General features: G+C 40.6%; 1 protein-coding gene across 1 annotated transcript in view; it reads left to right on the top strand.

Moving 5' to 3' along the window:
* Nucleotides 1–2022: 2022 nt before the first annotated feature.
* Nucleotides 2023–23627, top strand: part of LOC115105115 (cadherin-18-like) — a 228250-nt gene continuing 206645 nt past the window's right edge. Inside the window, exon 1 of the mRNA XM_029626750.2 lies at nt 2023–2217. The gene's annotated coding sequence lies outside the window, so the exon portion shown is untranslated. The remainder of the gene's footprint in view (nt 2218–23627) is intronic.

The following is a 23627-nucleotide window of genomic DNA, read 5'->3' as shown; positions in this document are numbered from 1 at the left end:
AATATTTTGTTTATTTTTTGCAAAGAAATAACCATTTGAAAACGTTTTTGCTTTGTCATTATGGGGTATTGTGTGTAGATTGATAAAGGCTGTAACGTAACAAAATGTGGAAACAGTGAATTAGTCTGAATACTTTACGAATGCACTGTATTTCTGTAGAATAGTCTGGTAGCTATTTCTTCTCATTTGTTGGATAATTTGCCCAAGGGTAAAAGTATTTACTGTATTTCCTCCTTTGCTGCAGTGAAACAATGGTGTATCGCTTTTTAATGGAAAAATGCAATGTAACCTTGATACTTGTCCAGCACCACATAAATTAGACAAGTTATGGGAGGAAGACACATTCTTTATTCCAGCCCGGTAATGTGTCTCCCTATAGCTCCACTGATGCTGGAGCCCACAGAGTTGGCCATTTGTCTGTGTCCCCAGCATGTCCCACGCACACACCCACCTATACCACAAACCATCAGCTTGAAATGAGATTCAGTCGACTGCATAATCTCTCTGTTCTGCTTAGCTGTGATTAATTGACACAAGTGTTTCTTATGGAGGGGACCAACCACAGCAACACACAACCATCTCACACTACATGAATCCATGGTCACACTCGCTCACTCAGTGTTTGAGCTAACAAAATGGCAGACCAGCTTTGAAGTCAATGGTCAGGGCTTAACCTCTTAAAGCCCAATGAACAGGCAGTGAGGTGGATGCCCTTGGTTTGAACAAAGTGAGAGTTTGTAATTTGATTTATTTGGAAAACAAAATGGCCACGTTTAGACACTGGTGTGGTGTCTGTAAGGAAATGCTAAGTGGTTAACATTCATGTATGATTGCAACTAGGTGGCTAACTAACCCACATCAATAAACCACCAATAACCACAATTTAGTTTATATTACAGCCCACCCAGTCATTAGATGCGTGTATCATATGAATGCCGAATGGATTCGAGTCAAAAATTGCCGAAATCCTCCAAAACAACCAAACCATTTAATATACTCTGTAATGCGGTTAATCTAAAAATAGTTTTGAAAACCTCTGATGTACTGTTTCTTTTCAAACATATATCCTACGTTTCAGAAATGTTTAACTAGTAGTATGCAGATTAAACTCTTTAGTAAATGAGAAACACTTCTGGTCTGTCTGAGAGAACTGGGTCTGGATGATAGATGAAGGAGATGGACCACATTGTTAAGGAGAGGCTGTTCCTGTGACGTCTTCTAGTGAGTCCCCCTTTCTTTCAACATCCATTTCTCCCCCTGCCTCTATTCTCAAACCAAGCCTCCCTCCTTGTCTCTGGAGTGTAATCTGTCTCTTCACCAAGCGCCCTCTTTATTTAGACACCTCCACCCCTCCACCTCATCCCTCTATCCCCTGTCCTCTTCCACTTTGCCACGTCTTCTATTCTCTTCCTCTCTTCTTGTCTACTTGATGGGTGAACACCTCAAAGAAGCCCTCTCTCCATCTCTCCAATGTGCCATGGTCCTGAAGGACCTCTTTCTCTCTCTCTCTCCTCTCTCCCACTGCCCGCTCCTCTACCTCCACCCCCAACTCTCCCCTTTCACTCCTCTGTTTATTATTCATTAAGTTTCCCTTTGGAGCCAGAGAGAGTAAAACAGCCCTAGGGTACCTGAGAGAGGGAGAGTGTGTGCGTGTGCGTGTGTGTGCGCGCACTTGCATGAGAAGGAGAGCAAGAATACAGGGAGACACGTATGATTGAGGGATGGAGAAATAGGGAGAAATATGTGGATGAAAATGAAGGTTAACATATAGAGAAAGACAGAGGGATGAGAGAGAGAGAGAGAGAAAAAAAAATAGGAGGGTAGTGTGAAAGACGAAGAGGGTGGTGCAAGCCTGACAGACATGCACTCAGCTCTAAACCGACCAATCAGAGATCTCCTCCTCCTGGAGCTGCTGCAGCCATAGAGCAGTAGTCAGGCTGGATTGGACGATGGCTTATACCATTCACACACACACTCCTTCAATCCTCTGCTCACACCCACAGTGAGAGAAAGAGGGAGAGAGAGAGAGAGAGAAAGAAAGTGGGCTCTCTGCTAGCCGAGCACTAAGCACTGCCCCAGAGAGACAGACGGTGGTAGAGAAAAAGGGAAAGAGGGAGCGAGAGAAAGAGAGAAAATGGTGAGGCAAGCACAGAAAGTCCTTCTCACTCATCCTCACGAACTGTCAGCTGTCATGCCTGGCAAAGGAAGTCCCACCAGGTATGGAAAAATTAAAGTACCATTTGTGCTTTGAGCTGTTTCTACAGAATATGTGCGTGAGTGTTTGAATGTCTCTCTCTCTCTGTGTATGTGTATGTCTGAGAGAGACAAAGAAACGGAGCGAGGGGGTTTATCACAGGTTATTTTTCAGTACTAATGAGTGCACTTGCAGCTTGTTGGCTCTGCCTCTGTCTCCTGTGGTGTGTACGTTGTAAGCCTCCCTCTCTCTCCCTCGCTGGAGTTATGGACTGCTGCTTCTGCCGCTGCTACAGCTGCTGTAGGGGTGTGATAGTGAGTGTGAGTTAGGATAGCTGATGCATGAGCAGAGCCACTGTTGCAGTAGCTTCAGACACAAATATAAATGCGCTGCAGGAAACGGGACTCCACTCATTGATTTCTTATCCTTTTATTAGCAGAGGTCTTTCTCCGTATCAGATTCCATCTCCCACTCAGAAATATAATTTCAAAAGAGAGGCAGGCATGCCCTTATGTTGGAATGCTTTAGAAACACAACTCTTATAAAGGTGCAAGTTGGAACCAAATAAGGTTCTTGAGAGCAATGCCAATAAAGGAACCATTTTAGGGTTTCCTAGACATAAATGTGGTGGTTATTTGAAGAAGCATTCAAAAAAATGTAAGACCAGAAATGCTTCGTCCCTCCAGGTCCGGAATTGATTAGACCTACTGTAGGGCTCATAGTTTATGGGACACATCAGGCCTGCAAATTACATTATGCTGGTTTTCAAATTGATGTGTAATTCCTATTGGAATCCAGCCGGAGTGGGGATATCCAACATTTGGAATTTCTCTCCACACTCAACCTACATTCATATTGACTGCCAAGGTTGAGAAGCTTACAATGTGATACTACCCTAAACAGCTAAACTGGAACAACCAATTCTGTAACGGGTGCAATAAGTCCAAGTAATCGATTGAAATAGTTTTAGAAATATGTTATTCATATTTGAGCAGCTTCAAATGTAATAATCAATCAATGTACAAGTAAAAAAAGAGATATTAAAAGAAGCAATTCAAAAAAATATACCTGTAATAGAGCATGCTGGGAAATATGATAATGATGGGCGTGGTTAAACTCTGGTTATTAACACCAACACTGGGGTTTGTTTACAGTTACACAATTGAGTGTTAATTAAACTCGTTAGTGTTAATTTAACTCTTGAATCAACACTATAAATGTTACACTAAAAATGAACCCTACTTAACACTGACCAATTTGCTGTGTGCTATGAAATTGACACATCTGCAGGCTTCCATACATTTCAATAACCTTTTAGAATTCTGAAGAACTGTAGATGCCATGTGAAGAACCTCACACATAACTCAAAGGTTCTTCATCAGGCTAGAGTTCTCCAAAAAACCTTAAGAGCTGAGGAAGAACCATTTAAGAACCTTTTTCCCCCCCAGTGTAAGGTAGGTAGTTGTACCTCGTTGGACTCTGCTCAGTTTTGCACTGTTGATATCGTGATTGTAAATCTCTGTCTAGGAAGGTGTGCTCAGCAGAGTGAGGGGTAACGGTAAAATGGTTGGAGTGTGAGGGAATTTATGGAAGCACTGTTGTTGTTGGTTTTGTATCGTTGTAGGTTCTCTTGTGCTTTGACAACAGCTTTTGAACATCAAATCCTTGCACAGCATAATAATGCATATACTGTACAGTATGTCTAGCCGCTGTACCATATACAAGTCAGAGTATTGCCATAATTATTTGCATTAGGAACTGAATATATTTTCTGTTCTGATTAGAGAGTTCCAGCCCGCTATTGTGGAGACATTTCACTGCATTACCTGGGCTGACGTTCAAACAACCGCATTTAAATGCAGTCAACTTTGGTGAGATTTTTGGCTGGTGCAGGTAGCATGGCTTTAGGAGTATTCTGTAGTGGCTCCCATCAGAAACCTGATGAAACCTGGACATCCATTGCCAGTGTCCTGGACACAGATTAAGCCTAGTGCTTGTCTACAAAACACTTTAAATTAAGAATCTCCATTGAGCATTATTCTTAATCCAGTGCAATAGGTTTAATCTGTGTCCAGAAAACAGCCCATAAGGGATAATAGCAATCACTTCATGACTTTTCATGATGTCTCTAAATTAGCTTCAGGGGATCTAGACCTTTTCTTCAGAAAAAAGAACACTGAACATGGATGAAAGTCTGATTTGAAGGCAGAATTATAACCCATCTCTTCATTCAGCCTAGATCAGTGGCTCTGTTTAAAGAGATTCTCTGATATTTGTGTATACTGTACGTTTTAGCCAGTAGTTCTAAGTGGTTCCTGAAAATTGTATACTACGTCACATATATGCACCATGTCATTGCTCTTACTCTTTTTCTCTGCTGTGTCCACTGAGCCATTGGGACAGCCTTGCAAACTCATTGGATAATGCTGGGCAGGCCTCTTTGGCTAGAACTCAAATTGCTAAGGGGCCAGCCCACGTGGGGAGAAATGTTGGGAAAATGGTGCAGCACAGCTGCAAGAAAACATTTGCTTTCAAACTAGGGATTTCGTGGCTAATTGAGGTAAAACAGTCATTCTGATAAGAGATTATGCATGAACTACACATTGACACATCCAGCCCAAAGCGGGAGGGAAAAAAAATACTTTCTTAGTTGCTGAAGTACCAGAACATGTCTTTAATTATTTGTTTGAAGCACAGACCTTGGCATCAATGTGATTGTCATTGGTGTAGACCGGGCAATGAACTGGTGTCCGCAGTTACCATTATGTTTTTTAATGGCTCAAGCCTGCTTTCTCTAGAGGCATAGCTGAAACTCAATGGCACAAATGGTTGCCGTGCATCACCCAAGTGGGTACTACACTATGTTGGTGGATGAGGTGAGTTTCCCCCTAAAGGGCTTTGAGCACCTAAGTGAAAAAAGCACAATAAAAATCCAATCAATTATTATGATTAAATTATTATAAACACTGAAGCACAATCCAAAGCTTTTCTCTGATACTGTGTTGAATTGGAGTCCATACCAGCCATATTGTTTGTATAGATTGATATTATAGCACCTGGTCCATACTTTTAGAAAATATTTTGATTGTTTTTAATAATTCCTTATCTGAATACATAGTTAAAGTTTACACTTTAAGGAAGACTCATCTGACATCCCCTAAAATATCATACCGAAGTGGCATTTGAAAGTGTCTGGACAGAATCTGGATTCCATCATTTGTCTCTCCTCATGAGACATTTTACAGTAACCTCTAGATAGCTTGTGGATGTTGACCAGGATCAACCCTGTGATACTGGCCTGATACGGATCGTATGTGACTCATAGTAGTCACTTCAGCCAAACTGAATCAGTCATCACTGGAGCACTTCCTACGGCAAATTCAATCCCTCCCTAGCTTTTTGAGGAAATTAGTCGAACAATGGAAACACAACTATTTACTATTTAAACAGTCTCATCAAAGTGTCATTAAAACAATGAATCAGGCAACCATTTCCACCATCGTTGCCAAGCAGTGTTTGTGCCCCATCCCTATAGTGCACTACAAAGGGAGTAGATTGCCATTTCGTACCCATACAGTGTTTTCAGAGGCCATCATCCAGCCTTTGTTGCTTGACGTGATGTCAGTTCAAACAACAGATCTTATTGATGCATAACGCAGACAGTGTTTGTAGAATGCTATTGAAAGCATACAGCTTTGGCTACAGACAAATTGAATATAACAGTTTAACTGGAGAGTGAAAGTTAAGGCATAAACTTAAGGCATCATGTTTTTGGAGGGTTGGTATGTTAAGAAAAATCACTAAAACAGCACAATTTAAAGTGTTAAAATCCATGAATTAAACACCATCACAAAGATCATTCATTATTAATTAATTAAGGTATTTAAGGAACGTTAGGAATTTCTGAAAATGCATTTCAAAAGAACAGAATGGCCTATTTTGATTTGAAATATGTCACTGTGCTTTGAGTGTTGCCAATGTACGCGGAGAGTGCATGTTATTTGAAATAGAGCTCAAGGGTTAAATTTATGAGTTGTTTGGCATGGATGGGTGATTTAGAAACTGCAGAATCTCTTCTTTTTGATTATTTCGGATACTACATACACATCAAAAAGTCAAACCTGCTTGTGACTCTAGGATAATTTTTTTAAGGAACTTTTTGGCACTCCATTTTTTTTCCCTTCCTCAGGTTTCTATTCATTCTGTATTGCTAAAGACTTACAGTTTGCACAATAGAAATGTAAAGGTCATTTCCGATTAAGCCGACTTGTGCAGCGTTTACCGCCAACGCGGGGAACATGAGATTTTTGGTTCCAATCTCCGTGTTTATGTGAGACGCAGAACACGTGAACGGATTATCTCTGCATGTATGGTCCCCACCGTGAAGCATGAAGGAAGAGGTGAGATGGTGTGTGGGTTCTGTGCTACTGATTTATTTAGAATTCAAGGCACACTTAACATTTTGACATGTGAGTTCCAAATAAACTCATCAGAAAAAGAAACATCCTCTCACTGTCAACTGCGTTTATTTTAAGCAAACTTAACATGTGTAAACATTTGTATGAACATAACAAGATTCAACAACTGAGAAGTTCCACAGACATGTGACTAACAGAAATGGAATAATGTGTCCCTGAACAAAGGAGGGTTCAAAATCAAAAGTAACAGTCAGTGTATGGTGTGGCCACCAGCTGCATTAAGTACTGCAGTGCATCTCCTCCTCATGGACTACACCAGATTTGCCTGTTCTTGCTGTGAGATGTTACCCCGCTCTTCCACCAAGGCACCTGCAAGTTCGCAGACATTTCTGGGGGAATGGCCCTAGCCCTCACCCTCCGAATCAACAGGTCCCAAACGTGCTCAATGTATTGAGATCCGGGCTCTTCCCTGGCCATGGCAGACCACTGACATTCCTGTCTTGCAGGTAATCACGTACAGAACGAGCAGTATGGCTGGTGGCATTGTTATGCTGGAGGGTCATGTCAGGATGAGCCTTCAGGAAGGGTACCACATGAGGGAGGAGGATGTCTTCACTGTACCGCACAGCATTGAGATTGCCTGCAATGACAAAACAAGCTCAGTCCGATTATGCTGTGACACACCGTCCCAGACCATGACGGACCCTCCATCTCACACAAATGAGCAGGGACCCTGGGCATCTTTCTTTTGATTGTTTTTCAGAGTGAATAGAAAGGCCTCTTTAGTGTCCTAAGTTTTCATAACTGTGACCTTAATTGTCTACCGTCTGTAAGCTGTTAGTGTCTTAACGACCATTCCACAGGTGCATGTTCATTCATTGTTTATGTTTCATTGAACAAGCATGGGGAACCGTGTTTAAACCCTTTACAATGAAGATCTGTGAAGTTATTTGGATTTTTACGAATTATATTTGAAAGACAGTGTCCTGAAAAAGGGACATTTCTTTTTTGCCAAGTTTATCTCTAATGGTCACCCCATCGTGAGTTGTTTTGTGCACGTGATGTCAGAATGCACTCACTGTTCCAAAATGTTATTATTATGCAACAGGACAGTTAACAAGCGCTGCCTGCTAATTATCTATAGGCTATGTGTCAATTTCAAAGTATTTTCTAACAACAAATTGAATTGAGGTGTGTTCTGCCTCCTCATTAATTCATATAGAAGTAGTCCATTTCAGCGTTGCGGACAATTTATGTTTGAGTCTTTGCAGAGCTGGATAAACTTCTCTCTTCCAGGAGAACCCACCGCACTTCACTCATGTTTGCGCAGATCAAGTATGCATATATTTGCACAGTCTTGCAAGAATTGAAACATTTTCTTGCTGTCGCTCGCTTTGCCTTCGTTGTTGTTTTCTTTACACATAATAACTTTGGACATGTGTGTGTTCCTATCAAAGTAAGTTCCTTATTTTCTGCATATCGTGTTGTCGTTTCTACTGTAGGCGCATACAGTATGTACAGTATGTAATAATGTATGTATGGAGCATAATGTATTTACAGTTTTATTCACGTTTTCAATTACTGGTGACAAATAATGCATTCTGATTATTGCATATATTGTAATGGACACCTATGATGTGTGTAAAATTATTTTGTTGCAAGGTTGTATAGATTATAATGAGCTAAGCTATTTGCCAGCTATGTGTGGCGCCATGTTTTTTGACATTATACAATGCATTCTGGGTGTCACGTAATCTGCCATAAGGAAGATTTTATAATGAGGTGGAGGAATGGTTCACTCACCTTTCGGGTAAACTTCCAGAAGGGAATGAAGGGAAGTGGATGATCGTAGACGACACACACCCTTCAACATGCATACTATAAACAGACCAAACTAATCTTGTCTCCTCCTATTATCTTTGGTTGATGCGGGAAAAAAACAAGCATGGAGGGGCGCACAAAATACCTATCCTAGGACAACTTTAGATTTCTAGAAAGTGCTGTACTCAATTATTTTGATCAATGGTGAGCTCAAATAGTATTTGCTATTAGATAATTAATATTGTTGTTTCTGTCAGCCGAGAGTTATAAAAATATGACCGCTTGTGTTATGTCAATCTTTCCTCAATCTTTCCTCAGTTAGAGCTAGGACAAATATAGCCTACATTTTTCCAGTTTGGATGATTGTGTTATGCTGTAGCTACTTCTGTGAATGTCTTAACATTGCTTCTAAAAATAAACTGCTCACATTCTGGACATAACTTATATGTGCAAAATGTTTCTGAAAAAACTATGGCCAGCTCAAATGCTGACTGTTGTGTCATTCGAAACTGGACATTCTAAATACGCATTCTAATCACACCGGTTTGATCGTACCTACAGGGACCACTGTAGAATGATCACACCCATGTGTTGGTACAGCATTCTGCAGCGATATGCTATCCCATCCGGTTTGCGCTTAGTAGGACTATCATTTGTTTTTCAACAGGACAATGACCAAAACAGGCTGTGTAAGGGCTATTTGACCAAGGACAGTGGCATCAGATGACCTGGCATCCACAATCACCCAACCTCCACCCAATTGAGATAGTTTGGGATGAGTTGGACCTCAGAGTGAAGGAAAAGCAGCCAACAAGTGCTCAGCATATGTGGAAACTCCTTCAAGGCTGTTGGAAAAGCATTCCTCATGAAGCTGGTAGAGAGAATGCCAAGAGGCAAAGGGTGGCTACTTTGAAGAATAGAAAATATATTTTGATTTGTGTAACACTGTATTACAGTGGGGTAAAAAAGTATTTAGTCAGCCACCAATTGTGCAAGTTCTCCCACTTAAAAAGATGAGAGAGGCCTGTAATTTTCATCATAGGTACACTTCAACTATGACAGACAAAATGAGGAAAAAAATCCAGAAAATCACATTGTAGGATTTTTAATGAATTTATTTGCAAATTATGGTGGAAAATAAGTATTTGGTCAATAACAAATACTTTTTTGTATATATATATATATATATGAATACTCAGTAGGGTCTGTAGAATTTAAAGTATACAGTGCATTCAGAAATTATTCAGACCCCTTTTACCACATTTTGTTATGTTACAGCCTTATTCTAAAATGGATTACATAGTTTCCCCCCTCTACAATTTATACACATGTTTTTAGATTTTTTTGCAAATGTTTTAAAATTATAAAAACGGAAATATGACATTTACATAAGTTTTCAGACCCTTTACTCAGTACTTTGTTGAAGCACCTTTGGCAGTGATTACAGCCTTGAGTCTTCTTGGGTATGATGCTACAAGCTTGGGAAGTTTCTCTCATTCTTCTCTGCAGATCCTCTCAAGCTCTGTCAGGTTGGATGGGGAGCATCGCAGCACAGCTATTTTCAGGTCTCACCAGAGATCAATCGGGTTCAAGTCCGGGCTCTGGCTGGGCCACTCAAGGATATTCAGAGACTTGTCCTGAAGCTACTCCTGCGTTGTCTTGGCTGTGTGTTTAAGGTCATTGTCCTGTTGGAAGGTGAACCTTCAACCCGGTCTTAGGTCCTGAGTGTTCTGGAGCAGGTTTTCATCAAGGAACTCTCTGTACTTTGATCCATTCATCTTACTCTCAAACCTAAATAGTCTTGCAGTCCCTTCCTCTGAAAAACATCAGCCACAGCATAATGCTGCCACCAACCATGCTTCATCGTAGGGATGGTGCCAGGTTTCCTCCAGACGTACCGCTTGCCATTCAGGGCAAACAGTTCAATCTTAGTTTCATCAGACCAGAGAATCTTGTTTCTCATGGTCTGAGAGTCCTCTATGTGCCTTTTGGGAAACTCCAAGAGGGCTGTTATGTGCCTTTTACGGAGGAGTGGCTTCGGTCTGGTCACTCTACCAGTGCTGTAGAGATGGTTGTCCTTCTGGAAAGTTCTCCCATCTCCACAGAGGTACTCAGAATCTTGGTCACCTTACTGACCAAGGCCCTTCTCCCCCGATTGCTCAGTTTATATGGGCAGCCATCTCTAGGAAGAGTCTTAGTGGTTCCAAACTTCTTCCATTTAAGATTGATGGAGGCCACTGTGTTTTCTTGTGGACCTTAAATGCTGCAGAAATGTGTTGGTACACTTTCCCAGATCTGTGCCTCGACCCAATCCTGTATCGGCGCTCTACAGACAATCCCTCAACATCATGGCTTGGTTTATGCTCTGACATGTACTGTCAACTGTGGAACATATATAGACAGGCCTTTCCAAATCATTTCCAATCACTTGAATTTACCACAGGTGTACTCCAATCAAGTTGTCAAAACAACTCAAGTATGATCAATGGAAATAGGATGGACTTGAGCTCAATTTCGAGTCTCACAGCAAATACGTTTTCTTTTTTGATAAATTTGCAAACATTTCTAAAAACCTTTTTTGCTTTGTCATTATGGGGTATTGTGTGTAGATTGATGAGGAAAAAAATGTAATCCATAAATTGGGTACAGTTATGCTAATAGCTAATAGTGTCTCCAGTGTGTGAGCATGCTCTTTCCTCTTACTTGTTGCGCAGTAGAACTTGATGATGATATATGTTGCTAAATATTGGTGTTCATTGTTTGTTTGTCTCTTCAGAATGTATAATGTTAGCAAAGCATTTATCAGGCTTCTTTGAAACCATAATCAAATTAATTGGTTTCTTGCTTATCATAATAATCAATGCTTTGTAACACTGTAAACCCCTCTTACTATACAGCATGTCAATTTGAAATTTGATATCTGTCAATATGATGCTAGTTATACATCAAAGTTAAAGGAATTAAACATCAAGCACTGATGAGACACAGAGTAGGCAGTCAAAATGTAGCCTGAATAGAATATCAAAGATATAGACACATTTTGCCTACAAACAAACAGTCTTAGAACAAGCATATTGTTATTGTTCTCCAGCTGTGATATGTCCTGTACATCTACTGGTTTAGAGGTTTCTTACTTTGTGAGTGAGTGGGTTTCAAAACACCAATTTAACAAGAAGAGAGAATATGGAGTTTATCCTCCCCATTTCATTCTATATCTCTGTAGGAGGGACTTGTGGTAAAACTGAGATAAGTATGTTCTGCTGTGGGTTGTCTAGCTTCAGTTTCTCATGTAATAGTAATGAATTCAAAGGTTGTTTCTGAACAATGCATGGTCAGTCAGCAAGAGCTGACAAATGTATTTCTTACATAATTTCTTCATTTTTTATCATCCTTTTTTCTCTCCATAAGAAACACAACTGGTGCAGTGAAATCATGATGTTTTTCCATTTCCAGATCACCTTCAGTCACAGTCTAACAAATGGCATCCTAATGATTTTAATCAGCATGCCAGAGGTCAGTGATAACTCTGTGATGAAGGCTGATTATGTTTTGGTGTATTTATTAAAGGGGCAATCAGCAGTTGCTCCATACATATTTGGATTTCTAAATTATAAATATATAAATATAAGCTTGTTTTATTGCAATGTTTGTAAACAAAGTAAATGTAAACAAACACACTGTAAAGCCTCAAAACATGGTTCAACCTAGGGCTCTATTCAATCCGTATCGCGGAAGTTCAGCTTTTTAGCACAATTGACAATAAAAGACCATGTTCCCGTAGTCAAGGAGACTGCATTCACGGTAAACGCTGCATATGTCAGGTCAATCTGAAATTACCTTTACATTTCTAGCACATAATCTGTAATGCTTCAGCGATGCAGATTGAAAAGAGCCCAGAGGCAGGGAAAATAATAGGAGTGCCAAAAAGCTACTCTTTAAAATTGTCAAAAGCAGGGATGGGCAAGAATGACAAAATACCATAAAGCTCAATGTATCAAAATAAACAACAAATGATTTCGTAATGTATTTAATTAAAATACATGTATTTTTGTATTTTAAAATACATTGGCAAGTAGATGGCACGAACACCAACAACATGCTCAGTAACGGTTACAGAAACCTTTTTACTTGCTATGACTGTGATATGTTTTTCTACCTTATTTGAGCAAGTCACTCCAGATAAGAGTGTCTGCTAAATGACCAAAATGTAAATGTATATTTGAAAATGAACCTACCAACATAAAAGACAGTACTGTGCAGCCGTCTTCATCGACCTCGCCAAGGTTTTCGACTCTGTCAATCACCGCATTCTTATCGACAGACTCAATAGCCTTGGTTTCTCAAATGACTGCCTCGTCTGGTTCACCAACTACTTCTCAGATAGAGTTTAGTGTGTCAAATCGGAGGGCCGGTTGTCCTGACCTCTGGCAGTCTCTATGGGGGTGCCACAGGGTTCAATTCTCGGGCCGACTCTTTTCTCTGTATATATCAATGATGTCGCTCTTGCTGCTGGTGATTCTCTGATCCACCTCTACGCAGACGACACCATTCTGTATACATCTGGCCTTTCTTTGGACACTGTGTTAACAAACCTCCAAACGAGCTTCAATGCCATACAACCCTTCTTCCGTTGGATCCAACTTCTCTTAAATGCTAGTAAAACGAAATGCATGCTCTTCAACCGATCGCTGCCACACCCACCCACCCGTCTAGCATCACTACTCTGGACGGTTCTGAGTTAGAATATGTGGACAACTATAAATACCTAGGTGTTTGGTTAGACTGTAAACTCTCCTTCCAGACTCACATTAAGCATCTCCAATCCAAAATTAAATCTAGAATTGGCTTCCTATTTCACAACAAAACCTCCTTCACTCATGCTGCCAAACATATCCTCGTTAAACTAACTATCCTACTGATCCTTGACTTCGGCAATGTCATTTATAAAATAGCCTCCAACACTCTACTCAGCAAATTGGATGTAGTCTACCACAGTGTCATCCGTTTTTTCACCAAAGCCCCATGTACTACCCACCACTGCGACCTGTATGCTCTCTTTAGCTGACCCTCGCTACATATTAGTCGCCAAACCAACAGAAATAGTATGTGTAGGTCTATAGATTTGCATTGAAACATAGCCAATGATTTATTTTAAACTTTTACAGAGATCCATCACCTGGGCAATCAAAGAACTATCTTCCTGAGATAAATAAATACTATATACGAGAATATAGCCTCCATTTGCAAAGGACCTGTGATCTCTACTTATTCCATGGGGTATGAAAATGGCATTAGAGGGTCAGTTAGAAAACTCCATATTTGTGGCTGCAGAGAAAATTACATACTTTTGGGGACCTTTACAAAAAAAACATCCTTGTGAACAGAGCATGATTCATAAATAATTTCCCGCCCTCCAAAAAATTAAATAATAATGTTTTCAGTAAAGGTCTACATTATAAAACTTGAGGAAAGAATGCCAAATAAATAGATGATTGGCAAAAGGTTGGGTTAATATTTAATTTCGCATTTTGGGATTGCTAGGATTTTCTCCTTCTTCATTTGAGAGTGTTTGCTAGGAGATATTACATTTTTTCCCCTTCCTTTTTTAAAGAGCTGTTAAGAGGAATAGTGATTATGTAATATCCCTGCTGGAGCTACTGCTGGGAACCTAAGGTCTGCCTCCTGGTCCTACTCTTTCTCCTCAAATCAGTTATGGTTTAGACTTGGTTAGCAGCTCTGCCTATGGGCTGAGTTTGAGATCCGCAAGTGGAGTTGCACTGTTGCCATGTGCTAAAATCGCTACAGCACTGTAGGTATACCTCGTTGCCACTTTAAAGGGCGAAGGTGTGATTTATATGGGACTTACAATCCATACTCAAGGCTTGGCGAACACCTAGGAAGTATTTACTTGGTTTTGTTCTATCTAAACCCTATTTCCTCCATCCCTTTATTGCAGGGGGTCAATAGAAACAGTCAATACTATTCAGTCTAGACAGTGTTAAGATATGGGTAAACTTTCAATTTTAGTACAGCTCCAGACACTATTTTTCAACTTCAGATTGATTGTTATATAAACTACGGACTCCCATAAATGAGCAAGCAGAGATTTTAGATTCCATCCAAACACTGGGGGGAAATACACTGAATGACCAAAAGAATGTGGACACCTGCTTGTCGCATATCTCATTCCAAAATCATGGGCATTAATATGGAGTTGGCCTGTTGCTGCTATAACAGCCTCCACCCTTCTGGGAAGGCTTTCTACTAGATGTTGAAACATTCGTGCGGGGACTTGCTTCCATTCAGCCACTAGAGCATTAGTGAGGTCGGCCACTGATGTTGGGCGAAAAGACCTTGCTCGCAGCCGGCATTCCTATTCATTCCAAAGTTGTTTGATGGGGTTGAGGTCAGGGCTCTGTGCAGGCCAGTCTCTGCAGGCCCCCTCATGCTAGAAACAAGAAATGGCCTTCCCCAAACGGATACCACAAAGTTGGAAGCACGGTATCGTCTAGAATGTCATTGTATTTTGTAGCGTTGAGATTTTCTTTCACTGGAAGTAAGAGGACTAGCCGAACCATGAAAAACAACCCCAGACCATTATTCCTCCTCCTCCAAACTTTACAGTTGGCACTATGCATTGGGGCAGGTAGTACTCTCCTGGCATCCGCCAAACCCAGATTCATCCGTCGGACTGCCAGATGGTGAAGCATGATTTATCACTCTAGAGAACCTGTTTACAATGCTCCAGAGTGGCAGTGAGATTTACACCACTCCAGCTGACGCTTGGCATCGCCCATGGTGATCTTTGGCTTGTGTGCGGCTTCTTGACCATGGAATAGCATTTTATAAAGCTCCTAACGAACAGTTCTTGCTTCCAGGGGGAGTTTGGAACACGGTGTTGCAACCAAGAATTTACGTTTTTTACGTCCTACCTGCTTCAGCATTCAGCGGTCCCGTTCTGTGAGCTTGTGTGGCCAACCACTTCGCGGCTAAGCCGTTGTTGTTCCTAGACGTTTTCACTTCACAATAACAGCACTTACAGTTGACCGGGGCAGCTCTAGAAGGGCAGACATTTTACAAACTGAGTTGTTGGAAAGGTGGCATCCTATGACGGTGCCACGTTGAAAGTCACTGAGCCCTTCAGTAAGACCAATGTTTTTCATTGGACATTGCATGGATGTGTGCTCGATTTCTATACACCCATCAGCAACGGGAGTGGTTGAAATAGCCAAATCCACTAATTTGAAGGGGTGTCCACATACTTTTGCATATACTGTGTAGTGTAACTGCTGTACTAGGTCATTACCCAAATGGCACCCTGTCCCTTATGGGCCCTGGTCAAACGCCATTCACTATAGGCAATAGGGTGTCATTTGCTACGCACAAAATGTACTTTTGTTCTCGTCCAGGGATGTCAAACTCATTCCATGGAGGGCCTAGTGTCTACAGGTTTTTGGTTGTTCCTTTCAATTAAGACCTAGACAAGCAAATGAGGGGAGTTCTTTACTAATTAGTGACCTTGAGTCATCCATCAAGTACAAGGGTATCAGTCAGTCAGTGGTGTGTTGAGTGCAGAGAGAGAGGATGCCTGATGTGTCTCACTGATAATAAAACAGTGTGCCGAGCGGCCTGCCTGTGACTCTGTGCCCTTCACGTGTAATGCAGAGACGGGGAAATGTGAGAGAGATGCTAATTGGCCCATGCCAACACTCTGAGTGAGAAAGAGAGAGAGAGAGAGAGAGAGAGATAGGCAGGGCGTCTCCATCGATTTACAGAACTTAGATGAGAGAGAAGCCGCAGGGCGCTGTCCACACATTACCCACTCACCTCACCACACCCACCAGCCTGCCTCACCCACTCCCCTCACCCCACCCACCACAATACTTCCACACTATCTCCTTCGTCCTGTCTCACTGTTTCCCCCACATTCTGCTTTTTCCACCTCACCCCTCCCCACTCCTTTCTCCTGTCACCTAGCATTTCGCTACTGCACTGGCCTTCATCAGTCCGACCTACATGAAGCTCTTTATTTGTTTGTTTCTCCTCTCTCTTTCTCATCTCTCTCTCTGTCTATCCATCTCTATTGGTGTCTCACTCTCTCTCTCTCTCTCTCTGCTTGACGAGGGGCTATGTGAAAACGAACACCTTTCTCTACCACCTCCTCTCACGGGGGAATCCACCTGGCAACAGGAGGACATTCAGTGTCTCTGTATGAAATGCTAATGCAGACAGCTCCAGACCTCCTTTGAGGAGAGGAGAGCAATCAATACCCAAATGGCACTCTATACCCTATATAGGGAAAAGGGTGCCATTTGGAACGCATTTCTGGTATTCTCAGTTCTCTGTTTATTTAGCATGTGTAAAATGGGGGGCTGCCAAACTTCCATAGCTTTACACCAAATGCAACCTTTCCAGACAAAAAAGATTCCCAGAGCTGCATGTACACAGCAAATAATCCAATGTTGAATCAACACTAGCTAGGTTTCCATCCAATCGGCAACAGATATTCTTGAGAATATTATAAAACATGCATAAAGAAAACATGCACGTTTTCCCAACAGTGTCCACCAGACTGACTTGTTGTCGATAAAAATCAGTGCGTGATGACAGTGAACACAATATGTACTTTTCTTGCTTACGTTTTCATGTACCCAGAATAACAATCAAAAGCTCAATGTGTTTGCATCGCATTTTCAACTCTACTGATAATTTTGTCACCGCTGTTGCATTAATTAGCATATGTGCCTACTCTGGTTTTGGTACCTGCACTCTAGCAGTGCGGGAAGTCTGTGCGGGTAGGCTAGTCTACATGATGATGATATTATTATGGATTAAAGCGAGAATATTCTTACTTGTCAAATGGCAGTCATCGATATTTATTGGACAGGAGCACCCTGTGAAGATGATCATAATTTATTTAATCTAGCCTAATAAACTGCATGGTTTCCCGAGTCATAGTGAGAGGACCACACTACATCTAATTGCGTGACTCCAAGATGACTTTGATATGATGGTGATTATATCAATATTTGAGCGTAAAGGCATTTCCACTGTCATTTCTCACATAATACATTTTACCAACACAAAAAGAACCCACCATGTCGAAGTAACAAATGATCTTTCGGCATTTATACAATTTTACCAAAATTTCTGTTTCCATCAAAGTTGTCATGATGTTTTTTGATACGGTATGACTACTTGCATAAAAACTGTGGATGGAAATGTGATTACTCACAGTGTTAAATGAAACACTGGGGCAGTATTACTGCATATGGGCCACACTTTTAACTGCTATATTAACACTGTGTTTGGTGCTGATACTGTTACACTTTGTCAGTGTTAGGGAATTTTTAATGTTATGCAATAACATCGTATTATTACTGGGCGGCTGGTAGCCTAGCGGTTAAGAGCGTTGGGCCAGTAACCAAAGTGTCGCTGGTTTGAATCCCCGAGCCGACTAGGTAACAAATCCATTGATGTGCCATTAAGCAAGTCACCGTAATTGCTCCTGTAAGTCACTCTAGATAAAAGCATCTGCTAAATTACAAAAATGTCAGCATTTTGACAAGACAGTGTTGCTTAGTGTAGGGTCACATGAATCACATAATTATTCTCAATTCCTTATTGTCCGATGACCTCATGTGAGCATTTACAAAAACTGGCAGGGGGAACACTTAAAATAACAACCATAGAACAGTCGAACTGGTACAACACTTCCACTCACAGGTGGCCTAAAATTTAAAAGCCAAACTGAAAGCCACACCTCCAATATTATTTCCCAGTGTGCCTTGCCTTTCCAGTGAATTTTAGAGTTACCACACATGACGATATTTGTTAGTAACAAAGACATGGTTGTTGAATTTTTAAAATTCAGTCATGTTGCCTTCACCAAGTGAGTTTTAAGATTAATGTAACTAAAATGTAGCTGTTTATTGAGATACATTATATGTCTAGTAAGGCCTTATTTTAAGGCCTAATTTTACCCTAGTACAGTTGCCTGACACTTATTGATTAATAAGGATCTGACTCCTTTTTTAATTTTTCACCTAAAATGAAGAACCCAAATCGAACTGCCTGTTGCTCAGGATCTGAAGCAAGGATATGCATATTCTTGATATCATTTGAAAGGAAACACTTTGATGTTCCACAATCTTTGAAATGCAAGAGAAAGGCCATACTTTCAGATAGGAGTCTTTTTTTAATTTAGAGCTTGGCCGCTAGATGGCAGCAGTGTTTGTACAAAGTTTCAGACTGATCCAGTGAAGAATTACATTACTGCACAATATTTTGCCAGGAGTTTGCCCAACTATGCTGAATTGGTCAATACATTTTCAAGTACATAACTACAGTGATCATACAAAAATTATATGGAAATAAAATATTTTTGTTTACACACTCCCAGGAATGTCATAAATGATGTATCGTTAGCTTATACACTAACTTTCAAACATTTTGATGGCTGGGAGGGGTGGGTGTGGAGCCAGAGACAGCGGTGGGGTCGAACTGTAGCAGCCAGTTCCTACCTTTGAACATAAAAATCGATTTTTATCAAATAAACTGAATATTTTTATCTCAGGGACCTTCAGGAGGACAAATCAGAGCAAGATTACTGAATGTAAGTTCCTTATTTGTCTTCGGAGATAATGTATCAAACCAGTTGCCGTGATAAAAGTGTTTTGTGTTGTGCACTCTCCTCAAAAAAATTGCATGGTATGTTTTCACTGTAAATTGGACACTGCAGTTAGATTAACAAGAATTTAAGCTTTCTGCCCATATAAGAAATGTCTATGTCCTGGAAAGTTGGTTGTTGAATACAACGTCATTCTAGTCACATTAGAGCACATTAGCAACAGTGATACCATTGAGGTCAAAGGCTAAATTGCCTTGCAAAAGTATTCACCCCCGTTGGCATTTTTCCTATTTTGTTGCATTTCAACCTGTAATTTAAATGGATTTTTATTTGTATTTCATGTAATGGACCTACAAAAAATACCCCAAATTGGTGAAGTGAAAAAAAAAAATCTTGTTTCAAAAAATTCTAAAACAGAAAAATCGGAAAAGTGGTGTGTGCATATGTATTCATCCCCTTTGCTATGAAACCCCTAAATAAGATCTGGTGCAACCAATTACCTTCAGAAGTCACATAATTAATTAAATAAAGTCCAACTGTGTGCAATATAAGTGTCACATGTTCTGCCACATGATCTCAGTGTATATATACACACCTGTTCTGAAAGGCCCCAGAGTCTGCAACACCACTAAGCAAGGAGCACCATGAAGACCAAGGAGCTCTCCAAACAGGTCAGGGACCCATTTTTAGTATTAAGTATTAAAAAATGTATTTCACCTTTATTTAACCAGGTAGGCCAGTTGAGAAAAAGTTGTCATTTAAAACTGCGACCTGGCCAAGACAAAGCAAAGCAGTGCGACAAAAACAACACAGCATTACACACGGGATAAACAATCGTACAGTCAATAACACAATAGAAAAATCTGTATACAGTGTGTGCAAATGAAGAAAGGAGGTAAGGCAATAAATAGGCCAATATTAGCAAAGTAATTACAATTTATCAATTTACACTGGAGTGATATATGTGCACATGAGGATGTGCAAGTAGAAATACCAGTGTGCAAAAGAACAGAAAAACAAACATGGGGATGAGGTAGGTAGTTGGTTGGTTGGATGGGCTATTTACAGATGGACTGTGTACAGCTTCAGCAATCGGTAAGCTGCTCTGACCGCTGACTCTTAAAGTTAGTGATGGAGATATAAGTCTCCAACTTCAGTGATTTTTGCAATTCGTTCCAGTCATTGGCAGCAGAGAACTGGAAGGAAAGGCGGCCAAAGGAAGTATTGGCTTTGGGGATATATCTGCTGGAGCCATGCTATGGGTGGGAGTTGCTATGGTGACCAGTGAGCTAAGATAAGGCGGAGCTTTACCTAGAAAAAACGTATAGATGACCTGGAAACTGTGTTTGGCGATGAATATATAGTGAGGACCAGCCAATGAGAGCATACAGGTCGCAGTGGTGGGTAGGATATGGGGTTTGGTGACAAAACGGATGGCACTGTGATAGACTGCATCCAATTTGCTGAGTAGAGCGTTGGAATATACAGTGCCTTGCGAAAGTATTCGGCCCCCTTGAACTTTGCGACCTTTTGCCACATTTCAGGCTTCAAACATAAAGATATAAAACTGTATTTTTTTGTGAAGAATCAACAACAAGTGGGACACAATCATAAAGTGGAACGACATTTATTGGATATTTCAAACTTTTTTAACAAATCAAAAACTGAAAAATTGGGCGTGCAAAATTATTCAGCCCCTTTACTTTCAGTGCAGCAAACTCTCTCCAGAAGTTCAGTGAGGATCTCTGAATGATCCAATGTTGACCTAAATGACTAATGATGATAAATACAATCCACCTGTGTGTAATCAAGTCTCCGTATAAATGCACCTGCACTGTGATAGTCTCAGAGGTCCGTTAAAAGCGCAGAGAGCATCATGAAGAACAAGGAACACACCAGGCAGGTCCGAGATACTGTTGTGAAGAAGTTTAAAGCCGGATTTGGATACAAAAAGATTTCCCAAGCTTTAAACATCCCAAGGAGCACTGTGCAAGTGATAATATTGAAATGGGAGGAGTATCAGACCACTGCAAATCTACCAAGACCTGGCCATCCCTCTAAACTTTCAGCTCATACAAGGAGAAGATTGATCAGAGATGCAGCCAAGAGGCCCATGATCACTCTGGATGAACTGCAGAGATCTACAGCTGAGGTGGGAGACTCTGTCCATAGGACAACAATCAGTCGTATATTGCACAAATCTGGCCTTTATGGAAGAGTGGCAAGAAGAAAGCCATTTCTTAAAGATATCCATAAAAAGTGTCGTTTAAAGTTTGCCACAAGCCACCTGGGAGACACACCAAACATGTGGAAGAAGGTGCTCTGGTCAGATGAAACCAAAATTGAACTTTTTGGCAACAATGCCAAACGTTATGTTTGGCGTAAAAGCAACACAGCTCATCACCCTGAACACACCATCCCCACTGTCAAACATGGTGGTGGCAGCTGTCGTGGAAATTTCCTCTATTTACCAAATCATGGGAGCAAACCACACACACGCGTCAAAGTTAGTTATAAAAGTCCATCTTTAATTATATGAGCTCTTATCACAATCCTGCGACTCTCAGATAAATGCAGTGTCTCCCCAGTGAATTCTCTGAGAGTCCCCTTACAATGCAACTGAGTTCCTTTTAATAGTAAAGACACACATAGTCAGACAGCATAGACATAACTCATCGTTCAGCTTTGTCTCCTTTCCCAAACCCCATAACCATAAACCAAATCCTCCATATCAACAGGCATATATTAAATTGTCATTTATATACAACCCACTCTAAATACAAACTCCTGGACAAACTCACAGAGAGGGGGTGAGGCTATAGGTTAAGATAGAAACAACATAAGAGGGAGCATAGAATGATTCCAGACACTGCAAACCCTCCTTTCCCCACTGGGAAAGGTAGGGAGTAAAATATATGTTTACACATGATGACACTTTGACCTCTCCCCTCTTAGTGGCGCATGCAACTTAGACCTGACATAGAACAGATAACTGCCAATGGCCACCACTATAGTACAACATTCTTATGAGAAGTAACTTACACACATTTTATGAATATTAAACATCTTACAAATGTTACCAACAAATTCTGATAATACCACGACACAGCATCATGGTTTGGGCCTGCTTTTCTTCAGCAGGGACAGGGAAGATGGTTAAAAGTGATGGGAAGATGGGGATGGAGCCAAATACAGGACCATTCTTGAAGAAAATCTACAATGGAATGGTTGAAAAATAAACATATCCAGGTGTTAGAATGGCCAAGTCAAAGTCCAGACCTGAATCCAATCGAGAATCTGTGGAAAGAACTGAAAACTGCTGTTCACAAATGCTCTCCATCCAACCTCACTGAGCTCAAGCTGTTTTGCAAGGAGGAATGGGAAAAAAATTCAGTCTCTCGATGTGCAAAACTGATAGGGACATACCCCAAGCGACTTACAGCTGTAATCGCAGCAAAAGGTGGCGCTACAAAGTATTAACTTAACCTCATAGTCCACCAATACCGTATGCGGGTTCGTGACTAGGGCTCAAGCTCATTAGCATAACGCACAATGCGAAAAAATATTCCTAAAAATATTTAACCTCCACACATTAACAAGTAAAATAGCTCAAATGAAAGATAAACAAGTTGTTTATCTACCCAGCAAGTCAGATTTCTAAAATGTTTTACGGCGAAAACATAGCACATATTTATATTAGATCACCACTGAAAAAAAAGGCAAGCGGCGGCCATTTTGTCCCAGAAAAAATCAAATTTAAAAGTAGGATTAAAAAATAAATAATTCACTAACCTTTTGAAAATCTTCATCAGATGACAGTAATATTACATGTTACACAGTACATTTAATTTTTTTTCAATAATATGCTATATAATATCCATAAATCTTGGTTGACAACGTTTAAAAAAAAAGCATGCTACTCAAATGTCAGGAGAAATGATGATAGCTCCGACAGATAACGTCAGATAACAAGCAATAAACATGACTAAATATACATGTTCTACATATATTTACAAAGATACACTTCTTTTTAATGCAACCGCTGTATTACATTTATTTTTAACGTTACAGACATCGTTCACTTGGCTATACTAGGAGTCGGCGCTCAGATATTAGCAGTACGTTTGGAGTCCACAGAAACCCAAAATAACCACATAAATATTCCCTTACCTTTGATGTTCTTCCATCAGAAGACGTAGAAGGAGTCATACTTACCCAATACATCGTTTGGTTTCACGTTGTGTGTCCCTGTATTAGCATATGCTAACAGCTTCAGCTGGAATGCATCAAAAATGCATTCTGCGCATTAAAACTTCCAATTTACATATTATATGTCGATTAAACTGGTCAAACGATGTGCAAAATCGAGCTTTATGATGTTTTTAGCACGTAGAACAAAGGACAGCGCTAACAGACAAACCGGCTTCAAATGCTGCATTTTGGAAAAAGACGTACTCCAAATCGGCCGCGCGCAATAGAGTGCCCGGTTTTGAGAGGGATGCCCGGTTTTGAGAGGGACACGCGGAATTTCGCGCGCCAAAGGTGCAGGGCTCGTGCGATTCTC

This window comes from Oncorhynchus nerka, linkage group LG22 (genome assembly GCF_034236695.1).
Source record: "Oncorhynchus nerka isolate Pitt River linkage group LG22, Oner_Uvic_2.0, whole genome shotgun sequence".
Taxonomy (NCBI): Eukaryota; Metazoa; Chordata; class Actinopteri; order Salmoniformes; family Salmonidae; genus Oncorhynchus; species Oncorhynchus nerka.
This window is presented reverse-complemented; position numbering and strand designations above follow the sequence as displayed.